This window comes from Euprymna scolopes, chromosome 44 (assembly GCF_053919585.1).
Source record: "Euprymna scolopes isolate OS-2025 chromosome 44, ASM5391958v1, whole genome shotgun sequence".
Classification (NCBI taxonomy): Eukaryota; Metazoa; Mollusca; class Cephalopoda; order Sepiida; family Sepiolidae; genus Euprymna; species Euprymna scolopes.
Genome location: NC_136525.1, coordinates 43,106,581 through 43,117,320, shown reverse-complemented (window position 1 = coordinate 43,117,320; position 10,740 = coordinate 43,106,581).

Below are 10,740 nucleotides of genomic sequence, written 5' to 3'. Positions count from 1 at the left end.
GTGCACCTTTTTTTCCCAAACCTAAAAGCACACTTGTGAGGGTGTGATCTAGTGATCTTAGTCTAACTGGAAGTTTAATTCAATAAATATTTGTTATTTTATTATTACTACAAGCAGTGGAAGACGTTTTATAAAAACAAAATAAAATAAAATAGATAATTAAAGAAATCGGTTTGGGTATCGGAAACTAGGCTCAAATTTTCCCGATTCCGATACCCCCAAAAGCTCGGATTTTTTCCGATTTCGATGAGTCGTCCCAACACTTATATATATATATATATATATATATATATATATATATATATATATATATATATATATATATATATATATATATAAAGCTGAATGTGTGTGTGTGTGTATGTGTGTGTGTGGTCACGAATAGGCTCCTATGTGGTTGACTATTTTAAAAAACTGATTACATATAATGATAGAAGATGTATCGAGACACAGGAATGAGTATGTTTGATTCTCGCAGAACGGTGGTTCATTAAAATTGTGGGGTCAGCGTTCGCGCCTGGTCCACAAAGTATGGAAATAAAAAATTTAAAAAAAAAACGTTTACAAGTGTTTTTGATATAGATGTACATAAGAATACTTAGATAAGTATGTTTAAACTTAAATAGGGATGGTATAATAAAATTGTGGGGTCTGCGTTCGCGCCTGACCTCCATAGAATGGAAATAGACACAAACTTTAATAAAGACTTTTCATATCTATCTGCGTAAGTATACTTTGATAATTATGTTTCAGTTTGAAGAAATATGGTATAATAAAATTATGGGGTGTTCGTTCGCGCCTGACCTCCATAGAATGGAAATATGTCACAAAGTTTAACAAGGTTTTTTAATGTAGATCCACGGAATATTGTGATAAGTGTTTCAGTGTGAACCGGTATGGTATAATAAATTATGGGGCTTATCTATTTTAGTTTTACTTTCATCATATTTTGCTTTGGTTTTGATACCCCCAAATTCGAAGCTATCTCTTTACAACCCTTCCTTTTCATAATCTATCATACTTTTAATAAATCAGAGTCCATTTTCTGAAGGCTGTTTTTGAACCCAGTTAATGACGGGTACTTTTGCTAGTATATATATATATATATATATATATATATATATATATATATATATATATATATATATATATATATATATATATATATAGTATAACAGTAGCATTATAGACAAAAAACATATTGGTATACATAGATTTGTTTGTCGATATAATAAGAAAAAGACATACTCAGGTGCGGTATATGCTCTTTATACAAAGGCATTTCGAAGCCTAATTCTTCTTATCAGAAAAGGGGCTAAGTTGCAAATATTTCAATGCGACATATATAGTATATTTACATATACAAACATTATTATATACACATGTGCATACACGTTTCTGCTGCAACTCCTTTAGAGAAGCAGTGTCCTGAGGTCTAGGGAATAGAAGATTAGAACCGAAGACAATGCTTCCCTAAAGGAGTTGTGGCAGAAACGTGCATGCACATATGTAGCTAATATAATGTATGTATAAATAGCCTTGCTATAGTTATGCTATGTTTGTCATTAAGCATTTTTTGATAAACAAGTAGTTTAAGTAGATTTACATATAGGGAACTATAACGATAGAATCATTATATTTATATACTAGCAGGGACACCCGACGTTGCGCGGGATTGAATGATAATCAACGAATGTTTTACACTCCCATATTTTTATTGTGATCCAAATCGGCGAATTCGCCCATTTTTCAATCAAATCGATTGATTAGCTGCTCTGTCTCCCCGTAGTGACTTAGTCCACAATACATTGTAATCTACATTGAACTGTAGAGAACCTACTGTTGATTTTTATCAAATTACTTTTATATGATGGCTTGAATTAAAGTTACAAATGCAAAAGCCAAGTATCACAGTTTAGTTGTGCTCTAAACAGAAACATTCATTTCGAAAGCGTCCCTGTCATATCAAATAATCTATTGTTAATTTTATATACTAGACCTTTGTGCTTGTGTGGTAATAAAACTTCTCAAATGCACTTGTAAAGTTAGGCTGTATAAGGCGTTAACTATAGCTAAATTCGCCTGGTTATTCGTTCATCAGATTATTTCGATTATCGATACTTATCGGAGACATTCCGATAAAAAAAACCCTATCTAAGAACACTGCCAGGCACATAAAGTACATTTGTGTGAAATTTCAAAAGTCGGACTAGCCGTTTAGAGGTCCATAAGGAACTCTCTCTCTCTCTCTCTCTCTCTCTCTCTCTCTCTCTCTCTCTCTCTCATACACAAACACACACACATAAACATACACATTTATCTAAGAGTTCCTGAATTGAAAGCGTTAATTAAATGGTAAATTAAAATGAAATACGTATATACAATATGTTTAAAAGCTAGAGAATCCAATGCTTTAAACAAACGAATATTTATTTGTTAAAATCGATATATTTCGACGTAACCCGTCTTTTTCAATATATATAACAATAATATTTGCATTTTGTTTCGTAATAACACCATGCGACGGACGAAAAAAAATCCTGAAAAAGACGGGTTACGTCGAAATATATACATTTAAACAAATAAACATTCGTTTATTTAAATTTTTTGCATTGTCTGGCTTTTAAACAGATTATATATACATATTTTATAAGTTGTCCCAAAAGAAGCTGACGGATTTTAAATTTGATTAACTTCCTCAATATTTAAGTTATGCTTTCCAATTTTCATATGTAGGTAGATGAGCCTCTCCGTGATTTTTTGAGATATATAGTAAGATATCATTGTCTACTTATTCTAATTTTATTTACACAACTTAATCTAAGGTATGTTTTTCACAAGGTCTAATTTTAGTTATGAAAAAAATGATGTTACTCAAATGTCCACCATTTTCATTTTCACACTCTTCTGCACTCTGCAGGGCATTGTCAAGCACATCACTTGTGGCTGGTTTGTTTGAGTATACCCGCTCTTTGAAGTAACCCCAAAGGAAGAAATCTGCACATGTGAGATCTGGCGAACGGGGTTGCCAATTTATCTCACGGCCACGAGAAATTATTCGGTTGCCGAATATGTCCTGGAGCAGATTTAATGTTTCTCGTGCCATATGCGCCGTTGCGCCGTCCTGCTTGAACCACATTAGTGGTTTGTTTTGTACCCACGGCCGAACAAAATCTTCAAGCATCTGGCGGTATCGAGCTCCTATCACTGTTACATTCTCTCCTTCTTCATTTTCAAAAAAGTAAGGTCCTATTACTTCATCCGCCGTTACTCCACACCATACTGTACATTTTTGAGGGTGTAATTGCCGTTATACTGTTGCGTGAGGATTTTTTGATCCCCAGATCCTGCAATTTTGCTTATTTATGAACCCATTCGGATTAAAATGGGCCTCATCGGACATAATGAGGTTTTTGAGAAAGTTTGGATCACCATTGGCCAAATCTTGGAATTGCATGGCATATTCCAGCTTTTTTTCCGGGTCGTTTGGCTGAAGCTCTTGCACAAATTGAATTTTATATCGAAATTTGCCCTCTTCATGAAGCATTCTGTGAAGAGATTATCGAGAGACCCCAATTTGACTTGATCTCCTTCTTACTGACGTGGATGGATCTTCGGCAACATTCTCTGCTAATCTCTGACAATTCTCATCACTTCTTGCCGTACGGGGTCTACTAGATTTAGGGAAATCGAGCCACCATAGTTTATATTGCATTGGGAATAGGGGAATTTCTTGTGTTGTAGTTTCGTCGAAATTCTCTTTGAGTTTCTGATATTGACTCATTCAACCGAAAATACGTCTCTACGATAAATATCCGCTTCTCAGTAGTGTAACGACTCATGATGACCTTGGAAGGGTAATGCTAAATGATCTGAAAAAATAAAAGAAAAAATATAAAAAATTAAGAAGGTTATAATTTTTTTTTAACCATCACTTTCTTTTGGGACACCCTGATTTAAATTATATATATATATATATATATATATATATATATATATATATATATATATATATATATATATATATATCAATCACAGAGAGAGAGAGAGAGAGAGAGAGAGAGAGAGAGAAAGAAAGAAAGAAAGAGAGAGAGAAATAAAAAGGAAAACCTTATGGGTTCATCAACGTTTCGTCTTTATTTCGAGACTTTCTCTAGATGAAATAAAGACTAAATTTTGATGAACATATATATATATGTGTGTGTGTGTGTGTGTGTGTGTGTGTGTGTGTGTGTGTGTGTGTGTGTGTGTGTGTGTGTGTGAAGTCATATCATGTGCTACTGGTATCATGTAACCCAGTACTACCTGCCTTATGGTCGGGTCATCGGCGACTAAACTGGTTCCCCCACCAGACTTGTTTGGTGAGGAGGGTGGCTAGTCTCCCTGAAGGATTAAAAACAAGGCCTTCCAAAGGGCGAATGAACCCTTTTTCGGGGTCAACGGCCAACTGGCACCGTGTGTGTTTGTGTGTATGTATGTGTGTGTTGATGTGGAGAGGTTCCCATAAGCCGTGGTAAAGGCAACCTTTCTAGGAGAAGCAAATCTCTGATTTAAAAAACCATAAAGCGCATTAAGCTGGTCTGCAGTTTAACTTGTTAGGATATATATATATATATATATATATATATATATATATATATATATATATATATATATACTTTTTTGTGACCAAGAGCGGAAGTCCGCTTGAAATATAAAAAGTAATATATATATATATATATATATATATATATATATATATATATATATATATATATATATATATATATGATTGTTGAGCTGGATTAAATCCGACGATATGAAATAAAATGGAGGTGGAAGGACCTGGATACTCAACGTTTCGTCCGATTGTCAATCGTCCGATTGTCAATGATCATCCCTCTTGAAGAAGCCCGCATAAATCGGTCGAAACGTTGAGTATCCAGGTCCTTCCACCTCCATTTTATTTCATATATATATATATATATATATATATATATATATATATATATATATATATATATATATATATATATATATATATATATATATTAAAGTTTGTTTTTGAAATATGGTTACTTTCAATGGATACCGTTTTCGTTTAACGGGTCTAGATTGTTATTTTAAAATCAGTCCCCGTTAATTTTGAGATAAGAGTTGTAGCTTTTCATAACTCTCTCTCCCGCGCGCACGCGCTCTCTTGTTAACGAAATTATAGCTTTTCCTAGTTTAATTTCTTTTTTTTCCTTCTTTTTACGGTGGACACACTTTATAAATTCTTTTTTTCTACTTGAAAAAATCTTGATCAAAATTTTACGGGTATTTTGAATCATTGGTGTGTTAATTTCCTGTTTCAAGGGATTTTATAAATATCGTTTTACGATGGTTCCGGTTAAAGACTTTTTTTTATCACAGTGAAGATTTTATAGTTATCATTTTCTTAGCTTCTTTAAAAGAATCGAAGATATGGTCAACTTTTCATCTCGACTTGTTCTGCTTCTACCCAGAGCTGTCTGCTTAGCCCTCTGCCATTACCCACGACTGAACTGGAACTCAACTTCATTCCTCGAACTGACTGGAACTCGAACTGGCTAAAAACGTGCGTGTAACTCATAATAGAGAAGAGGATGGATGGATCAGTAAGACTCCCGATAACCAATCAAAGTTTACAACGTTAGCTCAGCTGAACTGACATTTTACGAAACAATTTGCGCGAGCCTTTTCTAGTCTCACACAAAAACACGCGTTCACATTTCAAGCTATATTACTTGTCACATACATACGCGCACACAAACATACGTGCGCATGTCCACACACGTACATATATTCACGTTCGCGTACATACACTCACATTCACGTGTATATACACACACGCTAACGTACACACACGCTAACGTACACACACGTACTCACATACACGCACGCATGAACAACGTCACTTCCCCTTTCAAAGGAAATACACACATGCGCAAAAGACCAGCGGAAACACCTATAAAAGAAAGACCAATAAGCGGCTTCTTTCTTTTTAGGACCAGCTTTCGAGCTGTACGGTCTACGGACCGACAGCGTGCCTTTTCGGCATGCGCGCGCACGCGCGTACCTCACACCACTTGCTACTATGTGGGACAACGAGCTAACAAACAGTACGTACACTTTATACGCTTTCTCTCTCCATAACCTGGATTGACTTTCTCACTCTATTTCCCCTTCGGTTTTGGTCCATCAAAACAGACATGTGCGTGACGCTCTACTGAGCTTAACCCTCTCCTTCTACAGGCCAACTTTCCACTTCGCTTTTCTCTATTGCATTCCCCTTTCCTTCCACGCGCATAGTCGTCAACGGCTGAATGAACACGTGTACACCCAAGACTTTCATTTCTCAACAGAAAATAAACGACATGTTTATTTTATTCCAGCATTTGAGTTCTTTGTTTCCTTCATTCAATTCGTTTCATTATTTTTTCTTGTAGCGAGTTAGGGTATTCATATCCTAGTCTTCTACAAATTCCACCCTAATCCTCAGTATTTATTCTTAACGATCGGTTTTTCATTCGACATATCTCTCAACAATATACGATTGTGTATTTAGGCAGCATGTTTTCATTCAGACAAATATTGTTAAATAGCACGGAGTATTTTTGCTTAATGATCTTCTTTTTTTTTTTAAATAAATTTTTCAATTTTTGAAAGGTCATTCTTATGTCTCGGTCGAATTCGTGTAGAAAGGAAAGTTCCGTAGTCGTTTTCGTTCATCTGTTTTTGGTTTGTTTGTTTGTTTTTTGCAAGTACTTTCAACTGATTTTCTTCAGTCGTCTTCAGGCAGTTATTGATTACTGTTTCGTTAAAAATCTGGATGTTTTTATATGCTTTTGTTCAAATTACATTTATATCATTTGAAATAGTAAAGCGCCTCGTGTGTAAAAAATATGTTTTTAAAATGTTAAAACGGTAGCTAAAATAAATGCACAATGGTTTAAAAGTGTAATTAACAAAATGGTAGGGAATTTACAGTTTTTTTAAATTTAAACTACAACGTATATATATATATATATATATATATATATATATATATTATTATTATTATTATTATTATTATTATTGTTTTTTAAAACAGTAATATACGGACATGGATGTTTCGGGGGCCCTACCCCTCTTCAGCGTAGCTTCACTGTTACTAAGAATCGAACCCCAGACCTTATATATTACAGTCTGGCATCTAATCCATTACACTATGAAGCCATAGACAATTCTCCGGTTTGTTTTTATCGCGTATATATTTTACGTAGATTTGTTATTGATTTTTTTAAACGATAATAATACGGTTAACTTAGCGTCTCCACCTTGGAGATCTTGTTTCTTAGAAAATCGCCCTTATTTTTATTTGGACGTAAATTTTTTTAAATTTTTTTATTTGTTTATTATTTTTTACAACGGACATGCATGTTTCGGGGCCCTACCCCTCTTCGTAGAATAATAAATAAATAAATAAATAAATAAATAAAATATTATTTGTTTACGTCCAAATAAAAATAAGGGTGATTTTCTAAGAAACAATATCGCCAAGATGGAGATGCTAAGTTAATCGTATTATTATCGTTTTTAAAAAAATATCAACGTAAAATATATAAGCGATAACCCCCCCCCCCCCCAAAAAAAACCCGGCAATATTGTTTATGGCTTCATAGCGTAATGGATTAGCCGCCGGACTATAATATATAAGGTCTAGGGTTCAATTCCTAGTAACAGTCAAGCTACACTTGGGCAGGTCCTCGAAACATATGTTATATAGTTCATTATTATTGTTGTTATATTGTTCGTTGTTAGGACTTTTTAACAGTGAGAGTCTTAGAGAGAGTTTTATTAAGAGGGATGTTGTTGAGAGAGATGTTGTTAGAGAGATTGTTCGTGTTATGACGGTATTCATATATATTAAATGTTCATACTTAGAAGTGTAAATATGAGATGTGTATGTCAAGACATTCTAAACCACATGATATACAAGACATATAATAACAATTTTCACTTTACCTTTTGGTAGAATTACAACACAAAGACGACGCTTATAAAAACACATGATGGGTTTATTTCTTTTCCAGACCGGTCGTGGTTTTCATCATCAAGAATTCAAAGCTTCACATTCTAACTTTCAAAAGGTACCGTCTCGCTTCTAGACGTTCGAATCCCAACTCAGACTATCGTCTGTCGTCCTCAAACTCCCTCTGAGTTTCTCCCCCAGTTTCTCTCAAGTTTCTAACTATATCCAGAACTTCCCATTTTCCATGACGTCATGCACATGTTAAAACATGTCTTCTTTCACGTGTTCTGGACATGCGTGTCCAAAACTTTTTCCTTTGTTTACAAAAGGAATTTTAACCTATATTCCCAGTAACCTATTTTTCCAATATGTTAAAAACATGTTTATTAAATTATCTTGTATAGTTGCATTCCTTAATTGAATTTTTCATAACAGAATTGACAACGCACATTCTTTTCTTGAAACTATTTTATTTCTAAGCTAAACAATGGTTTGTTTTACATTCCATTTTCTAATTCTCTCTCGTAATCTATTTCTAAACCTAATTTACGGGGTTCGAATTTCGTCTATTCTATTTCATTTTCATTTTAACTAAATCTCTCTTTTTTTTATGCTTACATGAAAAGGGGACAGCCCTTATCATGTAACACATACATGTCAGTGGATTGCTGTTTAAAAAAAATAAGAAATAAGAAATAAGAAAAATATTATTTGTTTACACGCGAATAAAAATAAAGGCAAATTCTAGGAACGGTGGAGACGCTACATTAACCGTATTATTATCGTTTTAAAAAAATCAACAACAAATGTACATATATATATATATATATATATATATATATATATATATATATATATATATATATATATATTCAAACCGATATATACTAGTGAAGTAATGGACGGTCCATGTTTAGGGTCAACGCCATAAGTATCAGCACTATAATTATTTAATATTTCCAATTAAATACAATACTTAATTATTAGGGCATTAACTCTACGCACTTGGGCTAGGAAATGAATTTCACTGTGCTAGCCACGGTGATGAAACATTTATGTGTAATGATGATCTGGTGACGTCACATCCGCCCTGATCAAGTAATCATGTCACATCCGTCCTCACCACTTTCGTCTTTAACTTGTAAAACACGCCCATCAGTTCTTCCGCTAGCTTCAAGTCGCTCCGTTGAAATAAGAATCATTGTTCAATTGCACATTAAAAAAAAAGAAATTGTCTCTGTGTTCCACATTAAATCGCCGAAAGAGTTCTTGAACACATCCGTTCTCAACAGATCACCGAAGTTAAGCAACGTTGAGCCTGGCAAGTACCAGATATGTGACCATTTGGTAAGGCGAGGCGCTGTATGTACCGTGAGGTAAAATACCAGGTTGGAAACTGGCGCAGTCTATTCTTCTCTCGAGGGTAGATTGGACTCTCTTAAACCATGGTAGACAACCCATTTAGTGATGGCGCCACAATAAAAAACAATACCATTGATAGACCTGGCGAAGCATCAAGTATTCAGCTACGGTCAAGATTTGAATTACACTACAAATTCGTGTAGTGAGTTCAATCTCAGCTCCGGCCGCATGTTACGTTTTTTTTCAGTTCTTGAAAACACATGCAAACGTTCAAGAAAAAAAGAAGGGATTATTAAACAGTATCTTCGTTACAAAGGTTATAAATATCGCCCTTGGTTTTATTCCTTTTCCAACCGAATTTTTTTAATGCAATAAGTAAATTTTATAATCATTAATTTATGTTCTTGATTCAAGAGAAGAGGATAAAGGAAAAAAAAAAAAAATCGCCAAAATGTTGAACCGTGCATAGACCTGTACTTTGAAGACTAATTGGGCTGACAAGCCATAAGAGTAAAAAATATTTCCTATGCAATTCTTTTTTTTTTTTTTTTTTTTGAAAATACAATTTTGGCGGCAAAAAGTTAAAATTAGTCTCCTTTTGGTTCGTTTTTTTTTCCTTAAATTTTGACTCGTGTTATTTTTTTTCATTTTATTATATTATTTTCTATGAGTTACCCCACTTAACTATTTTTATCATATGTCCCCCCCCCCATTTTTTTTTTTCTTTTTCAGTTACACAAGCATTTCAGTCCGGCGTTGCCCGTGTGTTTAGAGGTGTATGTTGAGCAAAAAAAAAAAAAAAAAAAAAAATGTGGTCAATCTTTTAAAACTTTGACCCCTATTAATATTTATTGTTTTGGCTTCAAATCGAGTTATTAAGTTAGATCCATGTCCAAGGAACCTATATCTAAAATTTCAAGTGTTTAGATCCAAAATTGTCGAAGGAGTTTGGTAGAGTTCTCAAAGGTCAAATCGTTGAACTTTGACCCCTTAACAGACAAATTTCTGGCCGAAAACGAATTACAAAGATTTTCTCAAATCTTAGTACCCAATCAAATTTCGAGTCTGTAGACTAAAAATTGACAGAGTTATTGCGTAGGGAAATGTACACAGACACAAAAACATACACACAGACACACACACACAGGCACGTTCACTTTTATAGATATACTAGCATTTAAGCCCGGCGTTGCCCGAATATTTGGACGTGTTTGTTGAACAAAAAAAAAAAAAAAAAAAAAAGAAGCGTGTTTTGAAAATAATAAATAAATAAATAAATAAATAAAATATAATCAACTTAATTTGAACGCTTCCTCCCCTGGCTACCTGCAATAACTCGCAAATATCGTTGTCGAAATTCTGTC